Here is a 12357-nt window from a genome sequence, read left to right as displayed (position 1 = left end):
TACACAATGGGAGCATTGTCCAACACCTTTCCAGGGGAGTTCACAGACACTGAAAAATAAGTTGGTCTATTTTTCAGGTTACAATCTTTCTGACCCAGAGTCATATTACTACAAGTTGAATGCACCAACACGCACAAAGTTCATGCTGACCCATACTAAATTGGTATATTCTTCAACTTTCATAGCCAATTTATCCTTAAAAGGCTATGATTATTGGAAGGACGTGATTGATTTAAAATCAATAAGGGGGACCAAAGATTGGCAGGTGGAGGATACTGAATCATTACATCGTGCGTGTTTAATAACATCACAGCATGTTTGGATTGGCCACTGCAAAAAATGTAAATCCTCTTAATTCCGTCTTTGGCTGCCTAGGACACTTGGCAGCAATACATGAATTGTACGCTGAATGATTTAAATGAAAAGATCAAAAATGGTACTCTTAACTCATCCACTATTGATCCATTTGGCTGGTTAGTATGGCCACTCAATACTAATGCGGGTCACTTACGCTTTTCTAATGCCTCTGCTGGGTTTACGCACAGCAGACATGACCCTCGTTTCCCTCATTCTCATACAGTTACTACATATTCTGTTGGTAAATTGTGTCTGCAATGGTTGGAACATTCCACACTATCATCTGTGAAACAACATCTTTCTCTTTTATCAGGTGACATTGATCTGGCAGATTTCCTTTTAGGTCCGAAATCACCTTGCACTAAACGTTTTGTATATGCTGCATATAATGAGTTCTGAAAACTGTCCCAGATGGAAACCGCTTCCTGCTTAAGACAAATTGATCAAGATAATTTAAAAAAGGTTCTTGACGTAGTTGATAATAGCATTAACACTTTGTCTTCTCTTGTTTCATCTGTTATTGACATTTCTAAAAATGTAGTTGACCAAGGAAGGGCTATGGGTGTTCTGTACCGCAAAGGTAGGAACATGACTGTTCAGATGTCTGTGATACAAAACTATACGATATGAACCGTCAGGCTTCAATATCGGAAAGAGAGGACTATTCATTGAAGAAACACAGGGCTCAATCACACCCTGATATTCCAACTGGGTAAGAATTTCACTTGCGGACGCTTTTGCATCATGTTTTATCGGATACTGGGGTTGGGGCTGCGGTGTAGAACGCAACAGAACTACATGTTCGGGCGAATGTTTGTCCCAACCTGCCTGGTTGCGATAGAACGAGGGAGCAAGGGCTTATGCCCACTCCGAAGCATAAGCAAGTTTAGTCTTCTCCAGGACATATTGTGAAAAACTCGGGAGAATAACAAGGGAGGAAGCAAGAACAAATGGGGGAGGCCAATCCGCCTCTGCCAACAAAAGATCATAAGAAGAAGTAAGGTTATCCCAAAGGCTGCTTTAATAGTGAGTTTAATATCACCTTCAATTTGGAGGCCTATTTCATACAGCCTATCAGGGGGGCCAACTCTAGTGTCAGATGTTTCCACTGTAATGAAAGTATCAGTTGCTTTCGCCTCCAGACGCTGGTGGAGTGTCTGGCATACTATGGTAACCTATGCCGCGCTGTCGAGGAGGGTCACCGCCCAACTCCTGTTCAGAAGCAGGGTTCTCACCGTCTGGGGCATACTTTGCTGTCAAAGCTGCAACTTTTTTTTCTGAAATGGAGCACGATATGGAGGTGGTCCCTCCTGTTTGACCTTCACATTAAACCGGCACTGCAGGTCACGTTTGGCTTGCGTAGACTCGCCTTGTCTGCGATCCTGACGTCCCCCTCCACCGAACTGTTGATCCAACGATTCCTGAAAGTAACGAGGAGATGGAGTATCAGGGACCTGGAACCTCTCTGGTATTTTAATTTTAGCGGGGTTGTTCAAATCATATCTACATTCAGAAGCGTCAGGTGGAGGCAAACCTGCACGAGAACTAGGCTTCTGTTGTTGCTGCTGCTTGTTCCAAGCCTTTTTAGGAAAGCCTGGACGACCCTCCTTTTCAGGAGGAGGCTTATTTTGCGCTTGAACAAAAGGTCGAATTCCCAAGCTAGTGCGTCCTAAAGATGTATACACATCCGCAACAAAAGACAGCAACTGCTGCTGATCCATGTCTGCCAATGTGGCAGGCGCTGGCCCACTTGCAAGCAAACTGCTTCACCTTTAATGTTGGCCAGAATAATTTCGGAGACAATAGGGAACATGCCCACTGATTTCATCCCCAGGTCCAGGGCAGGTCATCCTGAACGCTCATGGAGGGGGTGCCAAAGCACAGAGTATACACTGTAGCAAACACTGTCCCCCAGGTGGTGCAGTCAGCTAAATCAGACCACTCAGCAAATTCATTGTAAGAAACGTGTTTCGAAACAGGAGTCGAGTTGTATGTGGAAAAACAGCTTCTAGTTGCTCAAATTTTTGTGCAAGCCAAAATGTTACTTTAAGTCGTCTCGATTTTGAGGATGTTCGCCCATCACTGAGTTAGTCAGCACGGGACTAATAACCAGACCACCGTGTTCAGGCAGCCGAGGAGCGGCTCCTTCCAGAGCCACTTGAAGAGCATGTGACATACATTGTATGACACTTCTATGTATGTGAATCAATTTTGTATGTAGCTGATGCAGCTCTGCAAGAGTAGCATTCATATAATTAGGATGTGGTGTAAAACCAGCCAAAACCGGCCAAGTGGCACCATCAATAGACAAGGGGCCCAGCCGAATAGCTGTAACAGGGTGAGGAAGGGCGCCATTAAACCAAATGGTATGCTCCCAAGCTGTCAACGGAATTTAAAGTAACACATAAGGACGATAAACACGCAGAGCCACAGCTCCTGTGTATTCATGAAACAAATTATCATTCCCATCCCCTGCAGGAAATGTAACCAAAGAGTAGAAGACCTCGAAGCGATAAGCAGCGTCTGCTTCGACAACAAAAATAATATTAGCCCCTGCAACGGGGACACCATGGTCAGTTAAAAACGCTGTAACCGCAGCGCGGTCAAGTGCTGGAATAGCGACAGCCATGATAGAAACAAAAGAGAAAGCAAGAATAACGGTAGCGCAACACTGGGTCAAAATAAAACCCTTTAAATCTCAAGCATGAAAAACCTATAAACATGAAATATAGGAGGCCTAGCCCCCCCCACCACGGATGTCCCCGTAAACCGGTAAGAGGGATCATGGACAAGCATCAGCACTACTCAGGGGTATCGTGAATAAGTACCAGACCAAACGTTGGCGGCGCCATGTTGCAGGGATTCTGCCCAAGAATAGAACTATGCGTAGGATTATGGGACGTTAGTAAGTAAGGACTGAGCCATCCTACCACCAGAGTACTCATAAACCCAGGACCGACTAGCGATATAGTCTCACTTGCTCGCCTACTCATTCGCAGAGAAACAAGTGATTAGACACCCCAGAACACAACACTCCCAGATCTCTCAGGAATCGCAAGACAAACCCTTTCACTCTCATTCTTGTACTTGTCCACAATAAGATGTGACAGAGACATGAGAACAGTTTAAAATATTTACTTTAACTAACATGCCCTAACATGCAGTATACGTGCCACAACAAGAAGGAAAATGCATAGTACAAATACAGTCAGCATAGCAGCTAATCCATATATCATAAAGAGAGATGTCATAATGAAAAGACAGTAGAGAAAAGACTATAGAGCCTAACCTCCCTCCCCTTGCTAAGAAGAAGTATTATTATATATTAGAAGATCTTTGGACTTTGTCAGCAGACCCCATACCTTAGCCTACAGATGGGAAATCTACAACATAGGTGCTGGCTCGCTTTTCTTCCCTGGAAAGGTCCCTCTCCAAGTGTGTGCTCCCTATGCATGTATCCCCATAATATCAAAAGTATGAGTTTCAAAAAAATTCAAATAACAACAGCTGCATTGGTAGGTTTTTTCTAGGTGCTAAGGCCTGACCAGAACAGAATAACAAGGGGCAATGTTTATCAACCTTGCTCACAATGTTCAGACTAAACGCTGGGAACAGACATAGAACAAACACAGCAGATAGTTCTCATGTGAAAGGCACGAACAAAGTCCTTTGCAATAATAAAGCCATGTAGTAACGTGCGCAAAGCAGCATAATGGCAGCAGGGCTCGTGGTAACTTAGTGATGCCGACTATGTCCCCAGCAGCCACGTGACAGCCTCTCATACACTTTCTGTGATGATTGAACAGTTACAGTGTACATTAGAGGACTGAGTCACAAAGACATCTACTTTCAACACTAAAGTCCATTAGATTTGAAGACAAGCATTGGAAATGCAATAGGTCTCGCATTTGGTTGAGTTAGAGATATTGGCACTGTAAATGACAATGTCTTTTACCTATGTGTTGTGGAGTGTATGTATGTTGTGTATAGTGGAATTATGTCGGATGGATTGGAAGTGTTAGTCGTGGAATTGTGTGATGTGGAATTAAGTGGTGTGGAGTGGATTTGTGGAGTGGAATTATATGGCATGGTGTGCAGTGGAATTATGTGGATAGTAATTATGTGGTATTTAATGCATTTGAATTATGTGGAGTGGGATTGTGTGTTATGGAGTGTAATTATGTGGACTGGTATTTTGTGTTGTGGAGTGGTATGTAGTGGAGTTCAATTATGTGGTGTGCTGAGCCAGGGGTGTGGAATTTAATAAAATATCTAGTTATCCATGGGGCAGGTTGCTTCATAAATCTACTTGTCCTATGACAAATCCCACTTGTCCCTTTGGTGCCATGTAGTGCGGTGGCAAATTATGCCAGCAGTCTCTATATAAGAGTTCTGATATAGCCTCTCTGATTATGCCAGGGCTCATTCCCTAGTAGGGTTTGAATACTTGCAATTCCCTTATGTTCCCCTGTTTCCGCAGATCTACATACTGGGTGTTGAGTTTTAACGGGGTTAACCCATAAAACCTACACGACCATGGGTCAGTAATACAATATGTTCTGAAGGTGGTCATGGTAGTATTATTTGTAAAACACATATACTGGAAAGAAGCATTCACCGCTTACAACCTCAATATGATTAAAAAAACGGAATTTAATTCCATTGAGTATGCAGGCATTAAATGCAATACAACATCAAAGCATTAATGATTGGCATTACAGTTGCTCCAAATAACGGTAGTGTATTAAGTATTTACAGTGCTCTTATTGTGAAGAGGAGGAAGGGTAGGGTCAATGGTAGTGAATCAGTGAGCGAGGGATAGGGATAGGGTAAAGGTATAGTGACATATATACATTTGTTGTTACAAAGAACTGGACCTTTCCGGCCTAACATAGGTCAGTTGTTCCCATGTCTAAACATAGCTCAAAAATACATATTGTTTCAATTATTCCGTTCTTTGAGCTTGCGGAGAGGAGGTAGATTATCTATGTTTCGACCCCTAGTCTAAGATGGCGATTTGTTCCTCATGTTGGGGTCTTCGTCAGGATCAGGCTAGGAAGAACACCTAGAGATAATTGAAATGAGTGGGGTCAGTGTAGTGGCAATGTGTGAATAAGAGGTGAATGCTAATAGAGGTGAAGAGACTTTCACCTACTTGTGTGGGTAAGGACGATCAACGTTCGTTCCCTCGTGAAGAAGTCTTCTTTGAGAGAACAGTTTCTCCGAATCCGGAACTGGCCGAATGGCAGATTATCTCATAGTCCTCGGGTATGATGACTCAGTAATGTGTTCCGTTCTGCCTTCTTTCCATAGAAAGTAGTATAGAGGTGGTCCCCCGTGACTTTGATGCTTATATCTAAAAAGTCGATGGTCTGCCTGTCCCATTGCATAGTAAATTTAATGTCTTCAGATCTGGCGTTCAGCCAGGTAAGGAAATTGGATAGTTTATTTTCATCACCCGCCCAGATGAGGAGGATGTCGTCAATATAGCTTCGCCATTCGGCGATGTGGATCCTAAATGGGTTATCTGTTGACAGTATATGGTTCTCCTCAAATTCGTCCATAAAGAGGATCGCTAGATCTGGGGCGAATGCTGCTCCCATAGCTACACCTTTGCTTTGTATGAAGAATTCATTCTGAAAAACAAAGAAATTCTTCATCATGGCTATCTCTAAAAGTTCCACTATGAATTGTGTGTGGACGTTGGTTGGCTGAGGTCTTTTTTCAAGTGCCCTTGTCATGGAGTCCAGTGCTGGATGTTGAGGGATACATGTGTATAGTGAGACGATGTCAAGTGTCACCAATAGCTGGGTAGATGTATCAAATTTAATTTCCTCGACCAGGTTGATAACCTGCATAGTATCTCGCAGATATGTCTTTGTTGTTTCTGCTAGGGGCTTGAGAAAGAAGTCAATATATTTACACACTGGTTCAAGGAGCGATCCACAGCCAGAGATTATTGGTCGTCCTGGTGGCTTAAGTGGATCTTTGTAAACCTTGGGTAAGGTGTACATGGTGGGGATGTTTCACGTCCAAGAATTCGAATTCCTGTGTAGAGAGGAAACCCACTTCCCTTCCTCTTTCGGTTATACTTCTGATTCTCATCTGGATTTCTTTGGTTGGGTCGCCGCTTACAAGGTAGTGGTAAGCAATAGTTCCAGGGTTAGAATGCCCTTCTGAGTCTGTGCAAACCTATTAACTTGCATGTTTTAAGGGTTTTCAACAACTCTTCCCTAATCTTTTCCCATACTGAGAAATGTTGGAAATTTACTCCTGACAATGGCATACATAAACTTTCTTCCAGAGTTGGGAAAAAAGTGGTTGGAGGGAAAGTGAACTTTAAAACACTCAGATTTTCGCATGAGCAAATCTACATACACATGCATATTTGCTCATGCTAAAATGCAGTTCACAAATATTTTCTACGAGTACTATTTCTTGTCCAACTTCAGTCAATTCTTAGGAATTAACGAAAGCCATATAGCTGCACTTAAATGCAAGGACATATACCATGGGTGCACTTTTGAGACTTTCTTTAATAATTGGGCCACTAATTTGGTCTGGCGTTGACCAGGACTTTGTGTGTTTATTAAAATTCTGTCTGTCTCTCTCTATCGGCTTGCTTCACTGTGACTTAACCGCATTCTGCTCTTTCACAAGGAGCATATTGGCACACAAACTAGTTTTGTTCAGTGCCAGTAACTACTGTGGCAGTGTCTGTTTTTTAAGACCAAAAACAATTTTGCTTTTGCCAATGTTTGTTATAATGGTGAGGGCCTGGCAGCTCCCACACCAATAAGGTTTTACAAAAACCATGCCAAAACAAGTCGCACATGAAGGTGTATAAGTTCATGCTTCAAAGCTATCACTTTTATTAAAAATAGTTCAGTGCACTGATGTAATGTACTAACGTGAAACGGTTCTGCATGTTTGATTATGAGAGACTTTAGAGTATTTTTACATCTTTGATGCAAGATGTCTTTAAAAATGAAGGTGTTCCCACAGTTAAGTGGTGGAGGATAACCTAGTTACTTTGTTTATTTAACCTTTAAAGAAACAATTAACCATTTATTTAACATTTTTAGGTCTCGCTTGGCGTAGGCTGCGCACATGCGCAGGCTCGCTGGCGAGATTTAACGTTTTGTGGTATTTTTGTAAAGGGCTTTAAGCCCCGCCCCTCTTTTCCATTGGCTGGCGTCACCGTTTATGCTAAACGGTGGCCAGCCATTGGAAAAGAGCTGTTCATGACGTTTTCCTTCGGCTTTTTGAGCCGTTCCACTTGAACGGGCTTGTCCGCTTTCCGGCTGAAGTAAAAGGTTTCTTATCTTTATGGGGCCAAACACATGGCCCCATAAAGATAAGAAACCTTTTAGCAGGCGAGGCCGTCCAAGTGGGATGGCAGAAAAAGAGAAAAGTATATGTCATGGCGAGCACTTCTTTTTTAGGACTTGTGCCCTAGTACCGGCCCATTTAAAGCACTGGGCTTGCCGACCTTTACTCCCGAATGACTCGAAGACTGTGAAAAATGTTAAACTGTCAGAGTAAATGCAGTATTGAACAAGCTGTTCTCGGATACCGCTAGAGGGCAAGGTTACATAACTTTTAAAGAAAGACTCAGTAAGCCGGTTACCTTTACTCTCCCTTGTTTTCTCTCAGGTGGTGAGTGAACGTGCAGGGTGCTTTGTCCAGAGAAGGGGTGCTGTTTTCAAGGAGCTGTAGAATGCAGTAGTGATAGTGCAGCGTGGGAATAAGTGACACATGGTGGTTAAGGGCAGGTGGTCATATAATTGATTCACTGAGAGTGTGAAGCAATAAAACGTGGGTTCAAATCCCATCAACTTCTCCTGACCCCTTTGTTGGTGCGGGATCAGTCGCCCATGTTGGGCGTGTTTAAAGCTGGATAAATAACGCCCAGCGCTACAGATCCATGTCACTTGAACATACAGTAGGAGCTGGGAGAAGGGGCGCTGATGACGTCCTTTTCTACTTGAAGCGTTGGTGTCTTTAGCCGCTGACTTCTAGGACGGACACGTCTGATTGGGTCGCATTGTGTGTTCCTTTATGTATTATTGTTTCTTCTTTAGGCTCTCATAAAAACATAATCTGTACACAGGATTTCGAAGAAGACCCACCCGTTTTTAGCTTTAAATGTGCCGGGGGGGGGCACACGTAACAGGCTTTGGATTTCTGGGGCGTATGTTTAATAAAATGATTAAGGTGACATGATGCACACATGATGGATGGGCAGCCCTCTTCTCACCACCCAAAATATCATTCCTTACCTCCATCACCGCCACCAAAGCGTCAGAGCAGGACCTGCTAAATGTCGGACCCTCCGCAAGATTTAAATGATGTACTGACGTAAGCGCCATTCAAGTGTGTGTGTAACTTAACTTGTAGGTCACACGTTCAGTCCTACAAATAAGTAAATACCACACGTTTTAAATAGCACAATGAACGATAAATATGTTATACGAAATATACAGAATCATATGATAAAATAACAACTTACTTTAAACAGAAAACCCCACATTTTAATTTCACGTGTAAGGCTTGTGCCTTCCCAGCAGCACCAGAAGCAGAATCCCGTGAATGGAACACGTATGACAGGCGCGCCAGTGTGACGTCACGAGGTCTAGCGTAAGTGCAGAGAGGGGAGGCCTCTGCCGTGGCATAGACAAAAGGGGAGTGGGCTAGAATGTTGGGTAAGAGAGGTTCGTCTTTCAGGTTCATCGCTGGTTACTTTTTGTTAGATTTTCTCAAATCCAAGAAAATTGGAATAAAGCCGTAGCTTGCGTGCCGCCCATCCCACCCAGGTTAAACTGTAACCCATGGTATCGCCCATAAAATAATGATGCATGATGTCACTTGAAAAGCCTACATTGTGACGTGTCTTTAGTATAAAAGTCTGGTAACCAGGCAGCTGCAGCATATCACTCGGGGACACCGGACGGGGAGTACCACTGCCGGCGCTTCGAGTTGGGGGCAGGGAGAGGACGAAGCTACAGGGGCTTCGCAGGCTCCAAAAAGGAAAGGGATATGGGTGGGTGTAAGTGAACACGGTGAGTAAATAAACCAAACGGAAAGTGAACTGAAAACTGAACTTGAAACCAAACTGAAAACGAACTTGAAACTGACTTGATACTGACTTGAAATTCCTATTACCTTCCCTTAATTTCCCTTCAATGTTCTTACCTTCCCTTCCTTTGCTTTATTCCTCTTCCATCGTTTCCGATCACCCTCCCTTTACTTCACCTTTCTTTCTCCTCATCTTCTTTTCAATCCTTTGAGAACCAGCTTCGTTATTGTTTCCTATCTCTAGGCCTTTCCTTTCCCTTCTCTCCCCTTCATTTTTTCCCTCCACTTCTCTCCCTCCCCTCCCTTCCTGCTGTTTTTTAGGTCTCGCCTGACCCAGCGCATGCGCTTGTCTGGCGAGACATATTGAGAGGGCTCCGAAAAGTGCTACCAGGCCAGCCTAGAGCTACAGTGCATGTGCGCGGGCGCGCGCGCCACGCTTTACCGCAGTTACTTTTACTTTCGCGGCCGCACGGCCGCTTGGATGTTTGATTGTGATCCCGATCGCGATCACTTTAACTTTTGCGGCCGCTTTGCATAGCCAATAGGTCTCGCTTTTGGGACCTTATAAGTATTTAGTTATGCAACTGTTGCATGGCTAAACACTTATAAGGTCCCAAAGGCGTGACCTATTGGCTATGCCAATGCTGGTTTCCTCTCTCTCCCGTTTCCTCTCTCAATTTCTCTTCCACCGCTTCCTTCTGTCGCACTTCCCCTCCTCTGCTCACCTTTACTTCCCTTCACTACCCATCCCTCTCCATCTCCAGCTCCCTCTCCTTCCTCCTCCCTTCTGCCACCAACTCTACCTCATCTCTCCCTCTTTCTCCCTTTTGTTTCCTTTCGTTTCCTTCCCTGCCCTACCCACTCCCATTCCCTTCCCTTCATTGTTTCCCTCCCCTTCCCTCCCCTTCTTTTACATTCCATTTTCCCTTCCCTACCCTTCCCCTGACCTCCCTTTCCCTCTCTTTACATCCCACCTTTTCTTTCCCTGTCCCTCTTCGATTCCCTCCCCCCACTCTCCCTCCCCAACCCCTCCCGTCCCTTCTTTTCCTTTCCTTCCCTTCCTGCTGTTTTCTCCTCTCCCTCCCTTTCACTCCTATTTGCATCCCACCCCTTCCTTCCCTGTCCCTCTTTCACCTCCCTATACCATTCTCCTTAACCTTTCCTTTCTCTTTCCTCTTCCCCTTCCCATCCCATCCCTTTCCTCTCCTTCCCTCCCTGCCCTCCCCTCCACCTTACCCCTTCCCCATCACTTCCCCTTCCCTCCTGCTCTCCCTTCCGTTACCTTCCCTTCCCCTCCCTTCCCATCCTTTCTTCTCATTACCTCCCGTCCGCTTCCCTTCCTGCTGTTTTCTCCTCTCCCTCCCCTCTTTCTTTTTACTCCCTTCCTTTCTTTCCCTGTCCCTCCATCACATCTCCTCTCTACACCTCCCCTCCTCCTTCTCCTTCTACTCCTCTTCCTCTTCCTTCTCCTCCTCCACTACCTCTCCCTGTCCATCGTCTCCTCCTCCTCCTCCTCCATCTCCTCCATCTCCATCTCCCTCTCCCTTCCCCTACTGCCACTCCCACCCTCTCCCTCTTCCGTCCCTTCCATGCCCCTCCCCTCCTGCAGTTTTTTCCTCTCCCTCCCTCTTTCGTTTTAGATCTTTTCTCTCCCTGTCCCTCGGTCACATCCCCTCCCTTTCCTCTCCTTTCTTTCCCTCCCTTCCTCTTCCCTCCCTCTCTTTCCCCCCTTTTCCCAATTTCACCTTTACCCGTCTTCCTCCTCTTCCTTCTCCTTCTCCCCTTCCCTTCACTCCTCTCCTCTCCTTCACTCCTCTCTCGTTCCCTCATCTTCCTCCATTTCCCCCTTATATCACATCTCACCCTCTCCTTCCCTGTCCCTCCTTCACATGCCATCTCCTTCCCTTTCTCCTCCTCTCCTCCTCCCAATTTCCCCTTTCCTCTTCCTCTTCTACCTCTCCCTTTCCTTCCATTCCCTTCCCTTCCTTCCCTCCCCTCCTATCCTCCCTTCTCCCCTAGCCCCATCATCCTCCCTTTCCCTCCTATCACATCTCACCCTCTCCTTCCCTGTCCCTCCTTCACATGCCATCCCCTCTCATGTCCTCTCCTCTTCCCTCCCGCCCCCTCCTTCTCCTCCTTTTCCTCCTTCTCCTTCTCCTCCTTCTCCTTCCCCTCCTCCTTCTCCTCCACCTATACCTCTCCCACTCTCACTCCCTTCCCTCACTGCCACCCCCACACTCCTTCCTTCCCTTCTCCTCACGCAGGTTTTTTCCTCTCCCTCCCTCTATTTACCACCCATCTTTTCTTTCCCTGACCCTCCGTCACACCCCCTCCCTTTCCTCTCCTTCCCTCCCTTCCCTTTCTCCTCCTCTCCTTCTCCCCTTTTCCCAATTTCCCCTTCCACCTCTCCCTTCCCTTCCATTCCCTTACTTCCCTCCCCTCCCCTCCTCTCTTTTCCTATCCTCTCATCCCTTCTCCCCTAGCCCCATCATCCTCCCTTTCCCTCCTTTTATCACACCCCACCCTTTCCTTCTCTGTCCCTCCGTCACAGCCCCATCCCCATCCCCTCTCCTTTCCTCTCCTCTCCTCCCCTTCTCTTCTCTTCCCTCCCTCCCCTTTTGCCTCTCCCACTCCTTCTCCTCCCTCTCCTTGTCCCTTTCCTTCCTCCTCATTCTTCCTTCCCTTCCCACTCCTACCCTTCATTTTCCCCTTCCCTTCCCTCCTGCTGTTTTTTCTCTCCCTCCCTTTCCCTATTTCTTTTTACCTCCCATCCTTTCTTTGCCTGTCCCTTTGTCACATCCCCTCTCCTTTCCTCCCCTTCTCTCCCCCTCCCGCTCTCCCTCCCCTCCCTATCCCCTCCCTATCCCCTCACCTTCCCTCCGATCCCCTCAGCTCACCTCTCCTTTCCTCCAATCCCCTCCC

At 45.8% G+C, this 12357-nt stretch overlaps 1 protein-coding gene across 12 annotated transcripts in view; it reads right to left on the bottom strand.

The window, feature by feature from the left end:
- Positions 1-12357, bottom strand: part of CYLD (CYLD lysine 63 deubiquitinase) — a 434005-nt gene that overhangs the window by 402210 nt on the left and 19438 nt on the right. For 4 of the 12 annotated variants that reach the window (XM_085638699.1, XM_085638704.1, XM_085638701.1 and 1 more), the window contains exon 3: positions 8640-8772. The exons of the other annotated variants lie outside the window; for them this stretch is intronic. The gene's annotated coding sequence lies outside the window, so the exon portion shown is untranslated. The remainder of the gene's footprint in view (positions 1-8639; positions 8773-12357) is intronic. 12 annotated transcript variants of the gene reach the window in all.

The sequence above is a fragment of the Triturus cristatus genome, chromosome 12 (assembly GCF_964204655.1).
Source record: "Triturus cristatus chromosome 12, aTriCri1.1, whole genome shotgun sequence".
Classification (NCBI taxonomy): domain Eukaryota; kingdom Metazoa; phylum Chordata; class Amphibia; order Caudata; family Salamandridae; genus Triturus; species Triturus cristatus.
Note: the sequence above shows the minus strand (reverse complement) of the source record. Positions and strands in the feature narration are given on the sequence as shown.